The 25,851-nt window shown below is 43.9% G+C and overlaps 1 long non-coding RNA gene across 1 annotated transcript; it reads left to right on the forward strand.

The window, feature by feature from the left end:
* Positions 1-589: 589 nt before the first annotated feature.
* On the forward strand, positions 590-25,024 carry LOC121755767. The gene is made up of 2 exons (XR_006040862.1): positions 590-1,275; positions 24,651-25,024. It is a non-coding gene; the product is annotated as an uncharacterized LOC121755767 (long non-coding RNA).
* Positions 25,025-25,851: the final 827 nt, after the last annotated feature.

Raw genomic sequence — 25,851 nt, forward strand, 5'->3', positions numbered from 1 at the left:
AAGTGATATTAATGTCAACTGCGATACAACACAATACGACTTCGTGAAACAAATCCGGAGTCGAATCAAGGAAGCGCAAGACCGGCAAAAATCCTACGTCGATGAACGTCGAACGGAATTGAAATTTAACATCGGGGAGAAGGTCTTCTTGAAAGTATCCCCTTCCAAAGGAATAACCAGATTTGGACTCAAGGGAAAGCTGAAACCACGATTTATTGGACCCTATGAAATTCTAGAGGAAGTGGGCCCAGTAGCATATCACTTGGCATTACCACCCAACTTTAGGAACGTACACAACGTATTCCACGTCTCCCAACTTCGAAGGTACGTGTTCGACCAAAAACATGTGATTGGCCATGAAGAAATCGCTCTAGAACCTGACCTGAGTTACGAAGAAAAGCCGGTAGAAATACTAGACCGAAAGGTGCAGCAGCTTCAGAATAAGTCGATTACCACAGTTAAGGTTTTGTAAAAAAAAAAAAACCACGGACAGGAAGAGACAACATGGGAGCTAGAAGAGAAAATGAAGGAGAAATATCCCGAGCTTTTTGTCTAAATACTTCCTAAATTTCGGGACGAAATTTCTTTTAAGAGGGGTAGAATGTAACGACCCGCTAAGCCGATATTATTATAAACAATATTATTAGCTTGATTACCTATATAGGCGACTTTTTGCGTAATTAATTTCGAACTACGATAGAGGGTTGTTTACGATAGAGTGTCGTTGTTGTTTCTAACGTCAGCCAAGTACAATATATATATATATATAAATATATATATATATATATATATATGTATAAATAAATAAATAAGATCCCAAAATCAAAATTTTAATGTCCGGTACATCCAATAAAAGTCCAACAAAATTTAATCTATACATCCTGCATTCTAAGCAAATCGGGAACTTCAACGCGGACAACCACAAACTTGAACCGATTATACCTACACCAAATTAAATGAAGAAGTGAACAAATACTAAAACAATTACTTTAATAAACAAATAAAATATAAAAAAAAGGAGAGAGAAAGAGCAGATCCAATGGATTTTTTTTTAACAAAGCATTTAATGCTACATTTAAGTAGAGATAAGAATGTTAGCAGCTTGCTGCCCACGCCACTTGTCATCCTTAATCCTTAAGTATGCCTAATCATTTAGGCATATCACTTTCTTTCACTCACCCCATCACCATCTAAATTCTCTGTATACACCAACGTGGATAGATGATAGAGGAGTCGAGGAAGGAGAATTTCACACAATCGTACAATCAAACGAAGGTAAAAATCTTTTTCCTTTTGATCGGTGTTATTCATATCATGTTCGTCGTACATCATTCCCACACATAACTCAATCATCAATCGAACACCGCCGTGGCTAATCGAAAACACGAAAGAATATAACCTTGTTTTAAACTTATCTTTCGGGTTCGTTTCGGGGCTGTTCGGAGGTGAATCGGGGCTGTCCCGTCTGAAGTCGGGGGCTGCGACCGTGTTTCGGGGCTGCTGCGACAGCAGCGGGGCTGTTCGGGTTGGTTTCGGTGCTGTTCTGATTGACGTCGGGGCTGTCCGAAGCCGGTGAAGAGTTCCCGTGGCTGCTCACGAACAGCGGCGGCAGTTTCTGGTGTGGAACGGCGGCGGTGTCCCTGATTCCGCCAACGAGCAGCGAACAGCTGCGATTTCCGCCGGGGAAGACAGCCGCGGTGGCTGCGGCGAATCGACGAATCAGCAGCAGCGGTGGCGGCTGAGCGACGACTTCCTTGTCCTCTCGCTGCATCAGCGTTTTCCGCGGAAGATAAGACGGTGGTGGTGGCGAAACAGCGTAAAGGTCGCCGGCGTAGGACGATGGAGGCCGACGGATTTGGGATTTCTCCAAATGAGGATCTATGGAAAATTTGGGGGAAAATTTTGTTAAGGAGAGTGAGGGAGGCGGAAGTGCCGAGAGAGAGAAGGGGAGTATTTTTTTTTTTGACTCCTTTTTCTTTGACTTTTAACTTGGGTCTTTTGTTTTTTTTAAGATTGGGCTTTTGTTTTGTTTAAAGAAATTGGGCTAATAAATTAAAATTAGAGGATTTATTTAGTTTGGGCCATTCTTTTTAGTTGAGCATTACAAAATAAAATGGAGAGATAAGGATGAGTTAAAAAATTGTTTTGGGGCTTTAAAATATTAATTTGAGTGATAAGGTGGAGAATTTGGGTTCTGTAAATAAATCATTAGGTTGATAATTGAATTAATTGTGGGGACTTGTTTATTTAATTTTAGAATATTTTTCCAAGGCCGAAATAAATATAAATTCTCGGTGGGAAATTATTACGATAAGTTAATCATGGGATTGAATAAATTTTTAGGAGTTATTTAATTAATTTCGAAATAATTTTGAAGTATGAATAATTTATCCCAAGCCCGGAAAACATATAATTTTTCTTAACAAAGGGGAAATAGTTGCGATAATTCAATTATGGGCTTAAATAAATTTTGGGATTTTTGTTCGATATTGTGATGGAAAATACGAGGAGCTACCGGAGGAATTATGGGCATAAGCGGCCGACCGGCATCGCCCCGCGACGCCTCGGGCGGCCACTAAGGAAATGGAAAGAAAGAGGGAGACGATGTTCTCAAGTCACATAAATAATTAAGGTTAATAAAGAAGTGCTATTACTTAATTTTCCCAATTTAATTAATATGCAAGTTTCTAAAATTTTCTAACGGTAAACAAATGATCAAAAAAAATAATAATAAAGTAGGGGCATGCATTCCTATAAGTATGTGAATTTCTCGAGTCTTATTAGTACGTTGTTTGTTTTCAAAATGCTATCTCCGCGAGTTAAGGGCGGAGTCAGGAAAATTCAAGTTAAAGAAACTAAACGATCAAGGTGAACTTTCTTATCCTACATACTAATGTGGATAAAAATGCAAATTATTTTGAGGTGATATGTTATGAAAACTCGAACCTATGTTCGTTGCTGTTTCAAGTGATGTTGTCATGCCATAAATATTTTGTGTATGATGCCTATCTGTTGGCTACGGCCAAGTGAATTATGAATGATGATATAAGTCGAATTCGGGTCCCAGTGAGGGTGGTGTCCCCGCTCGGACTAGTGTACACAAGCTACCTCTGTCATGTTGGGCAGAGCAGGTGACCGTGGAAGGTGGCCACCTTCCCGGCACAAGGATACCTCTGACACGTTGGGCAGAGAAGGTGACCGAGGAAGGTGGCCACCTTCCCGGCACATGTATGTAAGGTGACCGTGTGAGAACACCATCTCAACGGCACAATGTGATCAGATATGGCTAAGTACAGGAAAAAGGGACTGCAGTCCAATGTGAATATTTTTAGTAAGCTCGGGTCTTTTCAACAACACCCCGAGTGTTACTGTGAGGATGGCTTCACAATATTTTCAAATGTATATGTGTAATTTTCGGCAATGTGTTCACTGAGTACTTTTTGTACTCAGCCCTGCATATATTTCTAAATGTGCAGGTTGAGCAGCGAAGTGGTGGAGGAAGTGCTATTGAGACAAGACATTTAATTCAGTCAGATTTTGACTCTCGGAGGTTCATGTCTTCATACATGGAACCGCGTTCATTTGCTTCCGTTGTGCATCTTAAAATACTCAGGTCTAATTTTGTTCAAAACTCTGATTTTATTTCAAGCTATTCCCATTTGTTTCGAGCTATGGTCGATTTTTGTTTTCCCCTTTCTTCCCCGTTTCTTTAATCCTCCCCTAGTCGCGATCAACCGTGTTTTCTATCCTTAGAAAATGCGGTCGTGACAAGTTGGTTGTACCATGGATTGCACATTATTCGGTTCAGATGGGGCTCCTTCGGTCATACTCCCTTTTCCCCCCATTTGACTAAAACCGGCCAGCGCCGCCGCCCAATCTCTGTTAGGGTCCTGCAGTCGAAGGAATTCCGCCATTGCATCCAAGGAAACCATTGTTGGCGCCTGAGGAGTCGGTTCCGGTGGTTGTAGGCTTGGCGGCCGTTCTTCCCGCGGCGGTGGTGATTCTGGAGTTTCTTCCCTGCGGGTTGAAGTGGGTTTGATGTTTGTTGCCCATGCTTTCTTTCCCATGGCTTAGACCTGTGATTTCTTGGGTGAATGTGGGTGGTGGTTGTTGGGGAGTGATGGTGGAAAATTGCAGAGAGAAATGGAAAAGTTGAGGGTTTGTGAAATGAAAAATGGGAGAGACGGTTCAGTTATGGGGTGGAAAAAGGTTATTTGGGGTTTGTAACTGGTGATAGGCGGTTCTAGGTTGGCTTTGGTTAGTGTGAGGGACGGTTTAGCTAGCGGTCTCCTGATTGGATGTCGCCCATCCTTTCACTGCACCACGCGCTTCTTTTCAGTCGCTGCCCGCCTGCAAAGCTGCAGCAAGCCCTAAATTCAAATTCTGCCCTATAATGATTCCCCCCTATATTTTCCTAGAGTAGAAACAAAGTAAAAAGGACACTTAAATAAATTGGGGAGTTTCACCAAAATGGTATTCTGATGGTCAGTACATACTCCCAATTAACATTTGAGGTCCTAAAAAATATTTTTGGGTTTTCTTAAATTAACTAGCATGCAAAGGTTCGAATTAATTAACTACCACATATGTACCATATTTATATCTTCCTTAGGAAAATTAGAATTCTACTTTGCCAGCATATGTACATTATGCTAAAGGAGCTAGCTCAGTAGAATCCCAATCCCTTTCCTACTGGTTAGTATGATACCTGAGTATGTGGTTGCAGTGGGATCTCATCCACTACAGCCACATCACTATTGGCCCTAAATACCTTCAGCCTATGCCCATTCACAATAAAAGGTTCAGAGTTAGGAAGACTCCTTGAAATCTCCACTGCTCCATTAGAACGGAGTGCGGTGATGACATAAGGCCCTGTCCATTTCGACTTCAGTTTTCCAGGCATGAGCTTCAACCTCGATTGGAAGAGTAGTACTTTCTGCCCAACATGAAGATCCTTGGTCCTTAGATTCCTGTCGTGCCACAATTTGGTTCGCTCTTTGTACCACATGGCTGAATCAAACGACTCCAATCTGAGTTCCTCTAACTCCTGCAGCTGCAGCTTCCTTTCCTCTTCACAGGCTGTAGCATCCATATTCACTTGTTGTACTGCCCAGTATGCTCGGTGCTCAATTCCCACTGGTAAGTGGCACATCTTTCCAAAAATGATTCGGTACGGGGACATTCCTATGGGGGTTTTGTAGGCTATGCGATATTCCCATAGAGCATCCTCTAACCTCATACTCCAGTCCTTCCTAGAAGGATTTACGGTCTTCTCCAGAATCTTCTTTATCTCTCGGTTAGAGATCTCTGCCTGCCCATTCGCTTGCGGGTAGTAGGGGCTTGATAGTCTGTGATGCATACCGTACTTCTTCATCAAGGCTTCGACGGTGCGGTTACAGAAGTGGGTGCCTCGATCGGATATTATGGCCCTTGGTACTCCGAATCGACTGAAAATGTTACTTTTGAGGAACTTGGCTACCTCACTTGCTTCACACGTGCTCGTTGCCTTGGCCTCTACCCATTTGGAGACGTAGTCAACTGCAACTAAGATATATAAGTTCCCATATGACGAGGGAAAAGGCCCCATGAAATCCATCCTCCATATATCGAACAACTCACAAACAATTATCGGGACTTGCGGCATTTCGTCTCGCGTGGATATTCCACCGGTCAGTTGACAACGCTCACAACTTCTACAAAACTCGTAGGCATCTTTGTTGATAGCCAATAAAATCCGCTATCCAGAATCTTTCTCGCCGTCTTCTTGGGACCGAAATGTCCTCCACATGCCAGAGAGTGGCAATGCGTCAATACGTCCCTCTGCTCCCAGTCAGGAACGCATCTTCTTATCACTTGATCGGCTCCTACCCTCTAAAGATACGGGTCATCCCAAAAGTAGTATTTTGACTCACTCTTGATCTTCATTCTTTGAGCTTTGGTGACGTTCGACACTTCTGGAAGCTCCCCTGAAACGAGGTAGTTGGCTAGGTCCGCATACCATGGCTTCTCTCCTACTTTTTCCTTTCCTCTTTCTGTCACATCCTGGCCAGTAAGCTTCATCACTTCTTCCTAGTCAATTTTTCTGGCGGCGAAAATAACTTCACACAAGTGTTCTTCCGGGAATCGATCTCTCACCTCCTCGCTATTTCCATCCTGCACTATCCTGCTCAAATGATCCGCAACCTTATTCTCAACTCCTTTCTTGTCTTCCACCTCCCAATCGAACTCTTGTAACAAGAGTACCCATCGGATTAAACGGGGTTTGGATTCTTTCTTGGTAACCAGGTACTTAATGGCTGCATGGTCAGTATAAACGATGACCCTTGACCCCAACAAGTACTGCTGAAACTTCTCGAATGAATAAACCACGACTAGCATCTCCTTCTCCGTGGTATCACAATTCCTTTGAGCTTGATTCAATGTCTTAGATGCATAAAAGATCACATACCTTTTTCCCTCGATCTTCTGACTCATAACCACTCCTACTGCATAATCGCTGGCATCACACATCATTTCGAACGGATGATCCCAGTCAGGAGCCCGGATAATCGGTGCGGATATCAGCTTTTCCTTGAGCACGTTGAAAGCAGTCTTGCATTGATCATCAAAATTGAATTCTACTTCGTTTTGGAGAAGTCTGGTGAGGGGTTGGGCAATTTTGGCGAAGTCTTTAAGGAATCGGCGATAAAATCCCGCGTGCCCCAGAAAACCCCTTATTTCCTTCTGGTCAGTAGGAAAAGGTAATTTGGAAATGATGTCCACTTTGGCTTGATCCACCTGGATACCCTTTTCTGACACCACATGGCCTAGGATGATGCCCTCTGTGACAATGAAATGACATTTCTCAAAATTCAAAACTAGGCTCTTCGCTCGACACCTCTCCAAAACTACATCCAAATGACGAAGTCATGAGTCGAAAGAATCTCCATAGACTGTGAAGTCATCCATGAATATTTCTATACACTCCTCAATTAGATTAGAAAATATGCTCATCATGCATCGCTGAAATGTTCTCGGAGCGTTGCAAAGTCCGAACGGCATACGTTTGTACGCATAGGTTCCAAATGGGCAGGTGAAGGTAGTTTTATCCTGGTCTTCAGGATTCACGTAAATCTGAAAGTACCCGTTGTACCCATCCAAAAAACAAAAGTACTTCTTCCCAGCCAGTCACTCCAACATCTGATCGATGAAAGGTAGGGGGAAGTGGTCTTTCCTGGTCGCGGCGTTCAGCTTGCGGTAGTCTATGCACATCCGCCAACCAGTGACTAGCCTTGTCGGTATCAGCTCATTCCTCTCATTTTGAACCACTTGAATCCCGGACTTCTAGGGGACCATGTGCACAGGGCTGACCCACTCGCTATCGGGCACCGAATAGATAATCCCTAATGACAACAACTTCAAGATTTCCTTCAATATTTACTCCCGCATGTCGGGATTCACCTTTCTCTGTGAATCTCGATGTGCCTTCGCCCCTTCTTCTAGCCTAATATGATGCATGCAGACGTCATGGCTTATTCCCACCAAATCTGTAAGGCTCCATCCAATTGCTTTCATGTTCCTGCCTAGAACGGTCAGTAGCCTTGCTTCTTGCTCCTTTGTCAGGCTACTGCTTATTATCACCGGATATAAGTTTTCCTCCCCGAGAAAGGTATACTTCAGGGGTGCTGGTAACTTCTTCAATTCAACTTGTCGGGGAAGTGTGTCTACTGGGAGAGGGTTTCTTGCAGCATCCCCTTCCTTTTATAGTTTTCCCTCTGAGAGTTCATCTGTTCTGACTGGTAGCTTAGCCCCTGCGGCTCCAATAAATTCTGATTGCTGGCAGAAGTCCTTAATAGCTCCTTCTATCTCTTCATCAGTTAACCCTTGGCTAATGATCAGGTCACACCATGCAGCTGCCTCTACATCAGCCTACCCATATACATCCAATGCTTGTAGCTTTTCCTGCAATAATTCAGTCTCAAGAAAATCTTGGACTAGAGGATCAATTACATCTACATAGCATAGATTTTCAGAATCGATAGGCTTTTTCATGGCCTCATTGATATCAAAGGTAAACTTTTCTCCATGAAAATCAATACAAATTGTTCCCTCAGCCATATCTACAATCGTCTTGGCTGTCATAAGAAATGGCCTTCCTAACAAAATACCGCTAGACTCCCTAGCTTCAGACTCACCCATCTTGATCACGTAAAAGTCAGCAGGATAAGTAAAATCATGTACTCTCACCAACACATTCTCTAACACTCCCTCAGGACTTATACACGACCTATCAGCAAGTTGGATTAATACCCTAGTGCTAGATAACGTTACTCCCTTCAGCCGATTATAAACTGACAATGGCATAACATTTATAGAAGCTCCCAGATCACACATTGCATGCTTGATTTTTACATCTCCTATAGTTATGGGCAAAGTGAACATACCTGGGTTTGCTCTCTTGGGTGGTAGCTTTTCTTGCACAATTGCTGACGCTATTCCTTCCACCATGATCTTCCCATCCTTCTGGGCTTTCCCGGCTATGAATTCTTTGATAAATTTTCTAAGCGGGGGTAGCTTCACGGCTTGGTGGAATGGTATGGTGACATCCAGCTTCCCAAAAATTGACATGTAATCCACTGGGTTTTCCTTCTTCCTCTTGGTCACGAAACGATAAGGGAATGGCTTTTTCCCTTTCTCTTCTTCGACCAGCTCCTCGACAGCCTTCCCGGAGTCTTTCTCGGGCACATTCTGGGCTGGAGTTTCCTTCGTCAGTTCCTTTTCCTTAGATGAGTCCACCTTGGGCTGTCTACTTCCGGTTTCACTGTTCCTCGACGGTTCTTCACTCAAGAAAAATGGATCTTGCATTTGGCGTAGAGGTTTGTGTAGCTCATCTTCCGAGACAACGTCTCTCAGTAATGTTGCTCAACTTGATTCCCCACTGGACTTCTTTGGTTTGGGCCCCTCATAGGAGGTACTGGACCGCAATGTGACCTTGCTCACGTTTGCTTTCTTAGGCACATGGACTGTAGACGGGAGTTTCCCTGAATTTCCTTTTAACTCACCCATCGAACTTGCCAGCTGGGCCAACTGCCTATTCATCATATCAATGTTCGCTTTATGCTCCTTTTGGGCATTCTGCATCCCATGCACTACTTCATTATTGGACTGCAACTCACCCTTGATGCCCTGCTGCGAAGCAAGCAATTCTCCCATCATGTCCTCCATAGATCTCCTCGACCTGTTAGGATATTGGGACTGATTTGGTCCTTGGTGATGGTTATACTGGGGGTTTTGGTTGGGTTGGTAATTTTGGAAGTTTTGTTGGTTCTGGTTAGATGGGTAGTGGTTATACTAGCCAGGAGGGTTGTACTGGTCTTGGTGATATTGGTTCTGGTTTTGGTTTTGGAACTGGTTTTGGTTCTGCTGATGTTGTGGACCCTGATTAGGCTGATTCTGGTAATTTTGAAAGTTTCTCTGGTGGGGTGGTATATAAACGGGGTTCGGGTTCTGGTTTTGTGAGTTCTGGTTATGGGTTTGTTGGTTCCTTCCTGACCAGTTGGCTTGGTGGTCAGGATTTGCTGGGCCACGGTTGGGATTCTGGTTCGGGTGGGGGTTGTATTGGTTCTGACCTTGACCTTGGCTCTGATTTTGGTTCCCGTCTCCCCATCGAAAGTTTGGATGGTCCCTCCGTGGTGTGTCCCGCTGCCTTCCCTGGATCCAATTCCCATTAGAATTATAGTACCCCGTAGCATTGACTTGCTTCATATTGACGAAATCATTAGGCTGATCATAGCATGGTCCTTGATTTCCCTGCTCTGTACCCTTGTAGTTCCTAGTTGGGGAAGTGGGTGGTGCGTTCTTCTCGATCGCGCTAAGGAGTGTCTTCTTCAATTCGTCCATTTTCAAATCCATCTTCTGCTCTAACTTGTGCTCCTGGTCAGTAGACAAGGCACTAGCAATCCTTTCTCTGCTGTAACCATCTCTTGAATTGTCGTACTCCTTCTTTGCACTCAATAACTTCCCTAGGACTCTTTTAGCTTCACTGACCCTTAACTGCGTGAAACTTCCTCCTGACGTGATCTCTCTCTTCAGCGCGCTCGTCTTTGATGACGGGAAGAATTCCCCTAAGAATGCGGACTTGAAATCTGCCCAACTCTCCATGGAATTGGGGGGCAGTCGCATGAACCAGGTGTTAGCCTCCCCTTTTAAAACGAACGGCAAAGCCTTCAATCTATAGTCATCCTCGGTCGCCCCTGCTGGCCTTCTCTGTGCCCTACAAATCTTACAAAACTCATGGAGGAATTCGTAAGGGCCTTCATAGCTCTTTCCACAGTACGTGGGCAGGATTGCAATAACATGGGGATTCATGTCACAGGCTGTCTGCCCCGAGGTGACTACTATAGCTTACGGTGGTTCTCCTTCGGTATGCGCATTCAGCGTTCCGATCTCTGGATCGTCATCATCGTGGTCAGCCATTCTCCTTGGATTGCCTTCCAACTGTAGCCTTGGATTGTCTGGTATTCCTCCTTCTATGGTGTCTTGTTCTTCGTCACTACTATGTGTGCCAGGCACAGTCTCAAGCCCTTGTTTATGATATGCCGAGCATCTCTCGGAAGCTTCAATACCTCATATGCTAAGTGGACTGGAAGAAGCTCCATGGAATCGAAGAAAGATGGGGAAATATAATCTCAAGCTTGCATAAGGCAAGTGCAATCGACTCATTGTATTTTATCATATCAACCTCCCTTATAACTGTAGCAGATCTCTGAAGAAGTTACTCAACTCGGTCAGAGGTTCCCAGACAACGCGTAGAAGTAACTCACGAAGTCCAATTGGTAACAATCATTGCATAAACACACGACAATCATGGTTTTTCATACCGTACAACTTGTGTTTTTCATATCGATGCATCTTGATAGCTTGGAAACATAACCATCCGGAAACTTCTAACTGTTGAGCCACTTGATCAATAATTCTCTACTTTCTTTTTCAAGCGTGAAAGCAGCCTTATGATATTTCCCACCGCATAGCCAAAGTTCGGGTCGTATACCATGTACTTCCAAATCTCGTCTTGCATTAGCATTGTCCCTCGTCTTTCCGTCGACATCCATAATGGTATTGAAGATATTGTCAAACACATTCTCTCTATATGCATGACATCCAAATTGTGGCGAATCAAATTTGTCTTCCAATATGGAAGATCCCAAAATATGCTTAGTTTTCTCCACCCCAAAATCTTGCTCAACTCAGAGTTTACTGATTCGATCTTCATCAAACACTCTCTTAAATCCAAATTGGTCAAGGTGATCAAGTATTTGTTCCCCATTCAAGATTGGAGGAGAAACCTCATGTGGCAATCAAACGAAGTGGTTTTTCTTCCATGCTTCAGGGAGAAGGCTTGTGAGTCCTCCATACAATACAGACACGCACGATGCCCAGGTGTGCTCCATCCCGACAACATTGAATATGATAGTTCACATCAACGCTGCACGTAGTTGAAAGTTTTGTTTTCTAGATATATCATATACCTGAATTCCTTCAACTCATAGATCATTGAGCTCTGCAATCAAAGGTTGTAGAAACACATCATTTTTTTTATTTTGGATTCTACAGACCAGGCACAATCACAGTGAGAAACATGTACAAATCTTTCATGCACATCTACGGTGGCAAATTGTATGGAGTTAGAATCACTGGCCATAATGAGTATTGTGAACCAGTCTGACCAAATGGTTGAAATCCATCTGTGTTAAGTGTCAACCTGACGTTTCTTAATTCAGAAGCAAAGAAGGTATGTGTTTGGTCGAAGGTTTTCCAAGCTACAGAATCCATCGGATGAGACATCTCTCCTGGAGTCTGAGTGTGCTCTGCATGCCATCACATGGATTGAGCGGTAACTTCAGATGCATACAACCGCCTCAATCTTGGACCCAGAGGAAAATAATACATCTTTGGCGGATGAAAGAGCAGGTTTGTGTCAGGTGTCGTGTCGAGCACAGGATGTATCCTACTGATCAGGATGGAACCCCAGCTATGCCTGAACCTGGTATCAATAATTCTTCAACCCACTTCAACTGACTAGTATAGTGGACGTAAGGGTCGAATCCCACAGAGATGAATGCGCTTTGGGAATTGTGGTGAAATTCTGGAAAGGATTGGTTAGCTACCACGCTTTGGGTTGAGACTTTATCTAGGCTGGAATTTAAGATGTTACTCTACTGACTAGGAGGCGGGGAGAAAGATGGTTGACATGTGGCTGTGTACGTGGAAAGTGGGGAGCATAGGTTTCAGGAAATATATGGAAATAACGAGTTTACTATAAAAGGCTAAACGGAATATCAGAGGAAAAGAGGTAGTTAGGTGACTAGGCCTACAGATCTGAAAAGTGATAGCTGAAAAGTAAAGGACAAAAGTAAAAAGTGGTTAAAAGCAAAAGTGGTCCAAAAGTTGGAAGGAGATGTTATCTTCTTCAACATGAATCAAATCAGATCAGCGAATCCAGAATTATCACCATAGAAACACAGATTAACAACTTCATGAACACAGATCTACAATTAAAACCTCAAATCAAAAGATCAAATACCGAAATTGCAACTAAACTTACTGGGTGACATGCAAGGTGGCAGAAACTTCGTAAACTAGGCTTTCACATTTATCCATTTCAGATCTAAAATCTACCAGCAAACTGAACTCGAGAACTCAGATCTATTAATTCGGAAATGGAAACATGCTCGCAACAACTAGAAATTACCGTAACTACTGGATTTAAGCTATCTAGGAAGAAAAGAACGAGATCAAACAAGAACCGATGCACAAAAACAACTTCATATCATAGAAACGTTTGGATCACAACTAAGACTGCAAAGTAAGCAAATATTGAAAGTGCAACAAATCCAACGTAAGAAAACAAAGTGCGATTAACTAAGAAAGCAAATAAAGATTGTTTGCCACTCCGGGCGATGAAACTGTTAACACTACGAAACACGCTGACTGGAACGAAAGGATGTGGAACTTCGGCAAACTGATGAGCTTCAGGTGACCATGGCTGTCGGCGAGGAACGAGAATATGAAGGATAATGCTGAAGGATTGATCTACCGAAGAGAGATTGCTAACTAAGTGTAGGAGTGGATGAACTAATCGATGATGATTCTCTCTCCAAGTGGCTACCTTTTATAGGGAGGTGGCACATCCTCTATTTATAAGCTCGGCAACGACCTCCAGCTAGATAACGATCTTGGCAGGGAATATTCGCTCACGCTGAGAGTGAGCGACTCATCGATTGCTACGTGCTTTCCTTCTAGAATGACGACGCTTTTTAGTAACAGATTCATGACTCATCTCCGTCCTTGCGTCTCATATATCAACACGTGTCCCCTTCTAGAATGTTGTCCTTGCTAACAGAATGATGCGCACCATCCAGCTTATTGCCTCTCATGTCCTTCTTCTAGAAGCCAGTGGTCCCCTCCTTGACTGCTTGATTACTCCCCTTGATCAACTCCCCCGCTTTCTGGCCTTTTTCGCCTTTTGTGAAGGGGTGGGCAGCGGAAGCGTGCGTTCAATATCCGATCACATGAATTTGATCTATTTAGCAGATTATTTAGACAAATTCTATTCGCGCAATTTTCACATGTATCATGCTCATAACTTGAATTAAAACATGCTTTAGCATATAAAATCCCTAAAACATGCTTACTACGGAATTAGCCAGTATCGATGATGGCTTGCTCCGTCTCCACGTGAAGATCTTCAATACAAGACCTCGGATCTTCTGACTGGTGTCCCAGACTATACGCTGATATTTGTGTGGGCAAATATCACCAACGTACTAGGACTCGAATAATGGAAGACAGAAACTGCTCACGGAGGAAGCTTAAATTTCGAGCTCTCTCTTTCTAGAGGGGGACGAAAATTTTGTGTATTCAAAAGTCTTATTTCTGTCTCATTTATTCTCCTATTTATATAAGTCACGTATTGGGCCCAGTCAGGGATCTAAGGAAGAATTTGGATCAGGCATCACCCAATTAGCTTTTTACTAATTAAATTGAACCCACAATTTAATATAAGCTTATATTGGAATATTACAAGCAGCCACTACAGAAGTAATATTGCACTGCCTTTCCAAATCCGAAATTACAAGTATTCCGGGTTTCCTTTATTCGCGTTCAATTTATTTCCCGTGCTTAAGATAGAAACATCCATTAATTAATTATTGTCTGCCATGGACTTAATTAATTAACATATTTTATTCTCTAAGAGTGGACTCAGCAAGAAACTCTTATTTATTATTCATAGAGTAATCAAACTCCAACTAGCTAGGTTCTGAATAATAAAACCTCGTTTCGAGCTCCTCTTGTGGATGTTATCAAACGAGACTCTCCTCGCGCACGTTTCAACATAATAGCAATCCTAGCACCTCTAGATAATGATCACCACTACCCAATATACCTGGATCGTTGGGTTACGAAAAACCCGCACCTTTGGTAAGTCAAAGTAGTGGATACTCAATATCGTATGCTCAATGCTAACGTACATTGATTAAGAAATTAATTATCAAGACCTCGTCTATCAGTAGATAGCATAAAGACTCGTCTTGCTGTTAGATCCATTCAGTGATATACCACACCAACGTCATCTTATTTCAATAAGGTTTAGAAATAATCGGACTGACATTGCAACCTTTCGCGATAGGTAGTCTAGGCCTATCTAGGTTGTGAAATTCTTATTTTTCTTTGTTTAGAACTGACCGTGTTACCTTAAATTGGACGACGCCCACAACCGGTCTACTAAAACAAAGACTTAGACTTTGTTACGTTTGCTCATACATTTAAATATGCAATAAACAACCATTAAATGTAAAACATAACAACATTATGACAAAAATAATCTATTGCATTTATTGGAAAATAACCATTAGAGTTTTACAGTATGCAATCACTCGAAAGGTGATTTCTAGTATACAAAACCCTAACATTTTGTACTTACTTGATCAGTTTGGCCTTGTTGCCTTGGTCAAGCGGCATTTCTGCACATTTAACACTTGCTTTGCGTTATAAAACTGATCAAGTAGCATACATTTTACCCCTAAACCGATGCATGAAACGGGCCTTATCAAACTGCTCACACTTAAAACATACTTGTCCCCAAGTATAAAGAAAAAGAAAAGAAAAAGATAAGGCAAATTTCAGGCATGGTTTACTGATTTTAAGAAACTAAAAGAAGACGAAAAAGAAAACAAGACTCGAAATAAAAACACATATTCACATAGATGCATTAGATCGAATAAATTTTCAACAATCATACCCGAGGTCGAGGTCAATCCATTTGCCAGCAGCTTATGCTTCTTCCTTTTCGCTTTTAATTGATCAAGGTGTCAGTTCGTCAAGATTGCTCAATTTCAAAACCACTGTTGGATTCACTCAGTCACTCATTTCTCACCAGAGATGTTAGGACTGTTCACTCGGTATTGCTACAAATTTAATACCTCGAATCGGATTGAACAAGATAGTTCCTTAAGGTCTTCGTTTCGGGTGTAATGGGGCTTTAAGGGTAGTGGTGTATCAAGGTAGGGTCCTAGGGGTTCTAAGTTTAAAAATATAAACTGTAAAAAGAAAAACACATGAGTCAAGAGACCAAAGATTTGAACCTTTTATTTTGCCACTAGATACCTCACTTGGTCAAGTGGCGACTTTTAGCCTTAAATTTTTAGCTTATTTTCCTAACTTTCTACTTACCGGGCCAGGTTACAACTTTTTTCTGCCCTCTTTTTCTCAACCCCCCCTTTTTTGACTTGATTTCTGACTTGATCAACCTGATTGATTAACTCGCTCAACCCAGCTACCCTTTATTTTTACTTTCTATCGTACCACCCTTTACTTTGAAATGACTCATCTCTTGACCTCTTTTCCTCACGTGTTTGTAAAAGAAAAGGAGAAGTGTATGGATATGGGTTCTGGTTTCAAAAGAACGGGTCAAAGTGTATGGGCTCAACTTGGTTAACTAAGGGGTGCCTTGCTTGACGAGGCGGGTTCGTGGAGCGAAAGAAGAGAAGGCTCAAATTGGTTAAGTTCTAATGCTTTTAGTCCTTACTACTTGTGCAATTTTCATCTAAATATAAAAAATTCAGCCTCTCTTAAAAAACTTTTTTTGTAAAAATAGTAGAAAGTGTTCTACTTTGGCTTATAACTCGCATATAGAGAGGCTTCACAGTAAGTTTAAAAATTGAGCATTTCCATCATACTTGCGTCGTTCAAACTGATCAAGTTTTTTGCAATCAAGTTTCTGCATGTAAACATACTGATTCCTTTCTCTAACTCTTCCCAAAGTAAACAAGTCTTCCACTTATCCAATTTCATGAATATTGCCTATTTATTACTAACTGATATTTTGTGTTTTCAAACTTTTGACATGTATGATTTTTATTTTCTGGAACTAACCCTCCCCCCCTCCCACTACATATGAACTCGTCCTCGAGGGACTGGATGTAGTGGAAAAGGGTTAGGTACAGGCAATGGCATGACAGAAAAAATAAGGAAAATTTCTCACACTTAGACCGGACACTGGGCTAAGTGTGAAATAGTGCCAACAATCAAACATGCCAATCAAAACAGAAAAAAACAAAAAAAAACAGATATAGGCATACTAACAAACACAAACAAAAACAACATGCATAACTTCTCACACTTAGACCCAACACAGGTCTAAGTGTGAGGTGGAGCAGAAAATCAGTTATACAAACCAAAATCAAATAAAATTAAAATTGTTTTGAGATTTAAATGAGCTGAGATGGGAGGGGTTGTACTTAATGCTTCCGGGGAGGTTGACTGTGGGGAGCTGTGGGTGGCCTGGAGGATGATGGGCGCCGAGATGGAGGAGAGCTTGTAGAGGGAGGTGGTGGTTGGCTGGCAAGGGTCTGTTGGCGGATCGCCTCCAGAATCCTAGCCTAAGCAACCAGCTGGGCATGTGAGTTTTCCACCAGCTGCGTAAGCATCTGCTCCATGCGGAGCCTCCATTCATTGTTAGTCCCTGCAACCTCCTCTGGCTCTGTCGTGAGGACCATCTCCAGCCTTCGTCTCTGCTGCCTCTCAGGGCTTGCCGGACGATTGGTCGTCCTCCTCCCTTCCTCGTGCCTAGCCTCCTGCTGCTCTTTCTGCCTCTCCTGCCTAGCCTTTGTATAGAAGCGAAGCTTCCCGCCGGGCAGCCGTTCGAGTACCTGTATTCTTACAAAGAAATCCAGGTTAAATAATTCGGACTTAGGGAAACTGCTGGGATGCTCCACGTCCCTGTGGAGCACCAGGGTCCAATTCCGCTTAAGATAGGCCCCGAGAAGATGGCAGATATTGAGGTGGTGGGCAGGGCGATTGGCAATCTGATTTATTGAGTAAGCAAGCTAGTAGCCAAGGTACACCCTCCTCTGCTCCTTCATGCTCCACATAAAGTAGAGCTCAGCCAGAGTAATGATCGCCAGTGTATTGGCTTGGTCAAGGAGAGTGCAGGCAAGGTAGACCTGGGCAAGGCGGAGGGCCGGATCAGCAATATGGGTTCCTCTGGACTCAAAGGCTTTGAAATCGGGGGCACGTCCGTTGCACAAGGCCTGCCAGACGGCCTACTGATCGAAGTCCGGCTTCCTCTGAGGAAGGCTAATGTCGCGCCCGAACCATTCTCCACTAGCGACCTGGGCCTCTGTATAGAGTCCCATCCTCACAGAGAACTCGTTTAGGCTCATCTTCTGCTCACGCCCGAACACCCGGAAGGAGACGCTCCTGGCTTCCAAGTTTGTGCTTCCGATAAACCGGAAGGACGTGAAGAATTCTTTGGCTAGGTCCTCTGGCACGAAGGTATCCTCGATCTCCAGCAGCCATTCAAAACCAATGCTGGCAATGTACTCGGCGAATCTCTCCTCAACCCAGATAGTCTCCAGGGCTGGCTGGTGGAGTTTCTTTCCGGCCTTCAGTCGCTTCGTGTGCGTCACCCTCTGGTGGACTTCCTCAGCCCATTTGGGGTCTTCAAATTCCAGCATCCGCTGGAGGAGGTCCGTGGTCAACACCACAGTTTGCCTGGAATAGTCGATGGTTGGGGGTGTTGCAGGCCTTCCTTGCTGTCTGCGGAATGTTCGGGCCCATCGGAGCTCTCTCCCCTCTGTATCACTGCCCTATTCTCCTTCTTGTGGAGGGGCAGGTTGGCTGCATCAGAAATCACAATGCCTCGGGTTGCGGGGCGCATTATCTTTGGAGGAGGAAGAACAGTTTCCTTTCCTTTCATCTTCCTCTCTCTCTCTCTAGTCTTTCTGGGCTGTCTTCGACCGCCCCCCTCTCTCCCAGGGCCTCACTGCCCCCTTCGTTTATCGCCCCAACAGCTCCTTGGTTTTCCGGCTCCTTCGGCTCATCCAATAGCCGCCGCACTACACGGGGCCTCTCCACCTGCTCCTCCTCCGCCCTCTGCATGCTGGCCACCCTGGCCTCCACCTTCTCCATCAGCGTATTGATTTCCATTCTGCGCATCCGGTGGCGCAGCGGCTCCTCCTCCGTCTCCGGGACCGATTCATCCTCTGCCTGAGGAATGAAAGTCCATTCTGCCTGCCTTTGTTGTAGTATTTTGCTGGGGGGGCAGAAAGTCCTCCGTAGAGTCGTCGTCAATGTTCACAACCTCGATCGGTTGTGTCAGCCCTAGGAGAGTAGGGAAGTTGGAGCCTCCGCCACTTGGTGGTGTCGGAGCGTTGGGAGCAGCCGTGCCCTCTGCATGTGGTTGCGGCACGAATTCTGTTTTGACGGCTGCAGTGGTGGCCGGTCGCGCCCCTTCTTCCTCAGAATCGTCCCCACTGTACTGCACCAAGGGGGCGACTGGTGTAGGTTCAGGGGTGCGAAGGGGGGCTTGTGTTTGAGAGGTTGATGGAGGGTGTCGGGGAGGATTTTGGGAGGTGGAGGTTGTGTCTTTGTTCTTCGACAGGGATATTCCAAGTCGGGCTTTAACGGTGGCGTAAACCATTGCGATATCCATCTCGGAGGGCATACTCCGGAGGATTCTGGTCAGGCGCAGTAGGGCCTCTTCATCCACCTCGGGAGGTGGAACGGCGGTGGTGGTTTGTGGTGGAGGATTAGGGTTTTCTATTTGGGGTTGGACGGAAGTTTCCAGGTCACCACTGTCGGCGCCGGAACTGGAGGAGGAGGATGAAGTCGGGAGTTGTTCAAGCAACATTATCACTGGTAATGGCGGAAGGTCTTGGTGAAGAGGATGATAACTTGGGCAAAGGTTTTGATCTTGGGAGAATTTGGATGAGAGCAAAAGGAATGTACTGTAGGCGGCTCGGGTAAAAGTGGTATACGGATCTGAAATCTTTCTTTTATAATGATATCGCGGTTGTTGGGATCCTCGACTGTTGAGATCCCTGCGGCTGTTCAGATCCTTGCGACTCTTCACGTACAGACACGCCTTTTCAGAGTGCCAGTTGGCTTAGCTTCTCCGATACGCTTCCTTCCTCTCTCCAGGATGTTCTGTCCAATACGGCAGTTGGCGCTTCCTGACACCTTTTCAGTCACTACGTACGTCCTTTCATCACCTGCCCTGATCAACGAAAGTACTGTACCACCAATTAAACTCGAATTGCTCTGATCAAGTGGACAATTAATTCCAGATGTAAACTCAAATAGTTCCACTTGATCAGCTTCCGTTCTTACTTCCGACTTTTAATTTCTAAAATTAAAATAAAAAAAAAACATGAAAAACTATTTACACTAACTACAAAGGATTTGACCGAGTTCCCCTGGAATGTCACTTGATCAATTTAATAGATTAAGAATTTGTTGCTTGATCAAGTAGACTACCCATGAGTACCTGATCACTCCTTTTACCTGCTCACTGGATAAGATTAGGCAGGATCAGTGGAATTTCTTCCACTATGCCCGCTTCGGTCTTGTCTCTGTAGGGCTCAACCCGATGACTCTTTACCATGAGGGAGAACGAATTGGGGGGGTCTCCTTGGAGTATGTTTGCCTCATGTGTGTGCATTGTCATGATGGTACGAGGGTCAGCCCATTTTGAATTCCGCCTCCTGGGTATTAGTTTGAGTTGACACTGGAAGAGTAGCTCTTTCTGCCCCACTATGAGCTCTTCCTTTCTCAAAGCGGGGTTGAGTCTGCGTTGTCGATCAAGGTGGGGTGTCACTCCTTCTTCTAACATGGCGGGATGCATGCACAAATCTGGGTTAATCTTTATCAAGTCTGTTGTTTTCCACTTGACTACCTCTTGACCCAGCCTCAACTCCTCCATCAATTGTCCTCTCTGTCCTTGTAGAGTTGGTTTGACTGGTTTTTGATGCGTCTGGTTGGGCAGGTTATTGAGGGTAACTGGCGATGCAGGTAAAGACAATAGTTTCCTTGTAGGTGCGGGACTCTCATTCAGCATTCTTCTCAACGGGGCGGCTTGGTCAGGTGGTTTTTCAACCCTTGCCGGTTGAGTGATCTCTTTGGACTCAGCTGGTCGTGGCGTCTTACAGAAATCCATAATTACACTTTCAATGGCTTGATCATCCATTTCCCCAGTCATCATTGCATCGAACCATTCAGTTGCTTCCTTCTTAAGCTGTTCATCTTCAATGGAATTAGTGGACGGTCTTTTGAAGAGTTCCTTTCCTAGATACCATTGCTCCCAAGGTCCGATAGTATCTACCGATTGTATGCTCTCACTGTCCTGTGGCTTCCTCACAGCTTCATCAATGTCGAATGTAAGTAGTTCTCCATTAAAATCCAGATTCATCGTCCTATGGAGGACGTCAATGACTATGCTGGCTACAGATAGGAATGGCCTTCCCAAAAGGACTCCAATAGACTCTTCCGCTCCTGGCTTTGTCATCTTTATGACGAAGAAGTCGGCGGGGTACATGAACTTATTTACCTTTACGATTTCATCTTCCAGAATTCCCTCTGGGTGAATGTAAGACCCGTCTGCTAGCTGCATCACCATACCGGTTTTGACAAACTTAGCTTCTCCCAGCTTTTCATATATAGAATATGGCATAACATTGATGGAATCCCCTAGGTCGCACATTGTGTGTTCCATTCGAACGTTTCTGATGGAAATTGGGAGCGTGAACACTCCTGGGTCAGTCTTCTTTGGTGAAAGATCGCTTGGTTGGATTACCACGGTTACATTTTCTGCTTCGACCATCCTTCCCTCCTCAGTGTCCTGTTTAGAGGTACTAGACTCTCCATCTTTTTTGACTTGATCAAGGGCGCTGGACTTAGAGCCTTCTTCATGATTGGGTCCGTCTGCGGGTGCTGTAGAACTCGCAGATGGGCTTTGATTAACTCTTCCTGATTTTAGAGATGTTGCATTGACATTCTCTCGCCCAGTAGGTTGCTGCACTGTAGCTGGAATCTTTCTTTCATTTCCCCTCAGCTCGCCCAGCGACATGGCGACCTGTGATAACTGCTTTGTCAGCATCTCCAGTGCAACCCTCTGTTCTCTCTGGGCTTCTCGGATTTCCCGCATCGCATCATTAGGATGGTGCGGTACTATCATATTTCCTTGGCCATCGTTGGGGTGTCGGTTGTATCTTTGATTCGGTGGTCCCCCACCGTGGTTAGGCTGCGGGTAGTCAGACTGCCCAAAATGCTCTTGCTGGTATTGCAGCTGGGTATGCTGTTGGTTGCTTCTCTGGTGTGGCAGGACATAACTCACCATTTGGTTGTTCGGTTGCCTTCCCTGGTTGCTTGACTGGGGCCTTGCTGTCTGTACCCCTAGTTTCCTTCATTCTGTCTGTTTGACCAGTTTGGTTGCCCTCCACTGGTCCAGTTCCCTTGAGATCCACTTGTCTAACCTGTCTGTCCTCCCTGCATTCTGATCCCTCTGCTATTTGTCCTCTCCTAGTTTCGGGCTGGCCAGTTGAGTTGCCCCTCAGAGGGTTGGTTGCATCTGCTGTGTCGAGGGTTGAGGTGGTTGGCTCTGATTCTGATCAGTCCACCTGAAGTTAGGATGGTCTCTCCATGGAGCGTCTCTCTGTTTGCCCTGAATCCAGTTGCCATTCGCATTCCAGTGGCCGACGGCATTCACTTGGGCTTGCGTCTCCGCCTCAGGGGAAAACTCGCAATATTAATAGTGATGCTCTTCCGGTGGTGGTGGCGGCGCATACTGCTACTCTTTGGGTGCAGGTGGCGGAGGTGCTCTGGATTTCTCTACTGCCTTAAGCAGCTTCTTCTCCATCTGCTCGAATCGAGCCTCCAATTTTTCATCACTGTGTGCCTCTGCTGCGTGTACTGCACCTCTTCGGTACTGGCCTCAGGACGTCTCATACGAGCGCTTGGCCTCAATGAGCCTCTCCAGGATGTTCTTGGCTTGGCTGAATGGGGTCTTTGAGAAATCCCTCTGAGCTGCTAGGTTGAGATCATTCTTGCTATCGACTGTCAATATCGAGTAGATCTCCCGCTCCCCCAGCTTGTGGTTGGGGCATGCTTGAAGCAGCCCTTGGAATCTATCCCAGTACTGGCCGAGGGGCTCATTATACTCCTGTCTGGCTTTTGTAATCTTCCGTTTGAGGGCACTCGTTTTTTACGCTGGAAAGAAGCGATCAAGGAACATCATTCGGAACTCGGCTCATGTTTTGATGGACCTTTCTGGCAGTCTCGATAGCCATACTCCAGCATCACCCTTCAAAAACGAAGGGGATGGCTTTCAACCTAGAATCTTCAGACGTAGATCCAGCCGGTACGGGCTGGATATCACAGTATCGGCAAAATTCCTCCAGGAAGGCGTACAGACACTCTTTTGAAAGGCCGTAAAAATGAGATAAAACAGCCAGTACTCCTGACTTGATCATGATGGTCCGCATCCCAGGAGTAACGGTAATGGCATGTGTGGGCTCCTTCTCGTCATGAGCGTGCAGAGAGTCAATTCCTGAGTCGTTGTCGACGAGGGCCATCTCTGCTTTTGCTTGTTCAAGTGGTGGTGGCTGTGGTGGTACGTTCTGCTCTCCTTCTTCGCTGGCCAGTTATTCAGCGGCGGCTGCTGCTGCTGCTGCTAGTGTGGCTTGGTATCGCGTGGTAGCAACACCGGCTTCCTAGATTCTCCAATGCGCGTTCGTATCTCTGTATACGAAAGGATGATTCCAGTGTCCACCGCGTTGGTACCTTCTCATGAACAGAAAGAAAAAAAAATGAGAAAAGAAAGAAACAAAATTATATACACCTATGCGCTACACACAAACATAAAATAACAACATGCTTCCGGGCAACGGCGCCATTTTGGCGGACCTGCGGATGCGACTTGCGGTTTTCTTTGATTCAAGTTATATGGAAGAGATAACTGAACCGGATGGATCAGCTAGCAAATGTCGTTGCTACTTAATCAAGTTGCTCTCGCTCTCGCACGCCACCAATGTAATTTATAAACTCCCAATTTTGCACTACTTTAACAGTAAAGCGGCAAGTTCGGGGTCGATCCCACAGAGAAGCTCGTGTATCAAGTGTGTGAGTAGTGAACATGGGGTTGGCAGCTGCCACGCTTTAACTTTTGGGAGTTTTTAACTACTCATTTTACCTTAGACAGAAAAGTAACTAACTACTTGCTCAAGGGAATTTTAACTACTGGGTCAATTGAATTTCAGACTGGAATGAAAATTAACTACTTCGAACAGTAAACATGATGACGAAACATAACAACTTTGATGTTATACTCAGAATCCAAACGAGTGCAGCGAACATGCGGAATACAAAAAGATCGAAACTTTAACTACAAAGCAACTTGAAATAAAACTAAGCTAACACTTCGGAAAATACGAAAGCAAGTAAACCAGAAGATCCTCGGCAGGAAACTTGAGACAACGCTGACAAATATAGAGTATTCTATAGTGCTCCCTTCAGTCGCCCTTTTCTCTAACTAAGCATTACTTTATCTAAACTATCTAGAGGACTGGACTAAACTAGAGAACTAACTAAACTAAAGACGGAAAGTAAAAGATCGGATTCTCCTTTGCGTGGTGGCACATCCTCTATTTATAAGCTCGGCAACGACCTCCAGCTGGATAACGATCTTGGCAGGGAATATTCGCTCACGTTGAGAGTGAGCGACTTATATATTGCTACGTGCTTTCCTTCTAGAATGACGACGCTTTTCAGTAACAGATTCATGACTCAGCTCCGTCCTTGCGTCTCATTTATCAGCACGTGTCCCCTTCTAGAACGTTGTCCTTGTTAACAGAATGATGCGCACCATCCAGCTCATTGCCTCTCATGTCCTTCTTCTGGAAGCCAGTGGTCCCCTCCTTGACTGCTTGATTACTCCCCTTGATCAACTCCCCCGCTTTCTGGTCGTTTTCGCCTTTTGTACTTGCTTGATCAGTTTGGCCTTGTTGTCTTGGTCAAGCGGCATTTCTTCACATTTAACACTTGCTTTGAGCGATAAAACCGATCAAGTAGCGTACATTTTACCCCTAAACCAATGCATGAAATGGGCCTTATCAATCTTCTTGAATGGACTTCTACCATTATCCTTTAATCGAGCTTGACCACAAACTTTGCATTCAGTTTTGCTCTAGTCTTCTCTACGGTATATCATACACCCTTTCTTGCAACAATGTATCTTTAGATGGTGCATATCTAATGTCTGCATTTGTTTTGTTTCTTACACTGATAGATGCATTTTAAAATTGTTGTGACTCGTTAGTGGGGGTTCTGGCATGTAGGCATGCAGAACATATTGTGCAGAGTGTTGCGTCTGGAAATGATACGACTCATAACATATGTTGGTATGGATTCGATGGTGGAGCGAAATCCATGGATGCATCAGGTGTTGAACTGGATGACGCTTCCAACATCACAACGAAATCTCCAATCATAATAATTTTTGGTAAACCCTTTTCTTACAAGATGCTCCTTCACCTTATCAGCAAAAAAAAATTCATATTATCACAATGTGCGCATGGAGATCTAATTTTTGAACCATCCATTCTAGAGGGATGTTGCATAGCATAACTTATAAAGTTATCTACTCCGTTAATGAAATCAAGATTGTTCTCTCCGGTAGCAAATTTTCTCTTATACATCAACTCTGTTCCTGGAATTATATCCATTTCACTACCCTAGTACACAGCATAATATAAATTAAATAGAACACACGCATCACATTTTCAATTAATATAACCAAATAATTTAGAGAAAATAACTAACAATTACAATTATACCTTTAGATAATTTAGAAGATAGCGAGATGGGGCGACCACGAGCAAAAGGAACACTTCTACCACAAAAAATGATATTAATTAAAATGAGCACAAACATAACATGTCCTTTAATATATCTAACTAATTTAGAGAGAATAATTAATGATTATAATGATACCTTTACATAATTTAGAAGATGGGGTGACCACAAGCCATGGGAACATTCCGATCTAAAGAAATTGTTGGAAAAAATGATGAAATGTGAGGTAAGATTGAAAAATTTGAAGAAGAGGAAAAATTTGCAGGTGGATAAAATGAGAAGAATAAAGGAATGGTTGGTGTACAAAAGATCTGAATAATTGCGAGCACTTATACGATGTGCTCGTAATTTTCCGACCACCTTACAAATGTGCTCGCTAAAAGCCGTTCACAATTTACAACAATGACATTATTATTGCTGAGTAATATATGAAATATAGTATTTTTTTTTGGAATGGCTAGCACATATAAGGTGCTCGCTTGCTTATATCAATAAAAATAAAATGAAATATATTGATGCAATATCTGAAAATTGTTGGAGGTTTGCTTTTTTTTGTTAAGTGTTGTTGAATATATTTTTTTGGGAATGCTGAGCACATGAATGGTGCTCGGAATATATTGATGCAATATATTTAAAAATATCCAAAATTTGTTGTAGGTTTGCCAAGCACATAAATAGTGTTCG

Source organism: Salvia splendens, chromosome 11 (assembly GCF_004379255.2).
Source record: "Salvia splendens isolate huo1 chromosome 11, SspV2, whole genome shotgun sequence".
Classification (NCBI taxonomy): domain Eukaryota; kingdom Viridiplantae; phylum Streptophyta; class Magnoliopsida; order Lamiales; family Lamiaceae; genus Salvia; species Salvia splendens.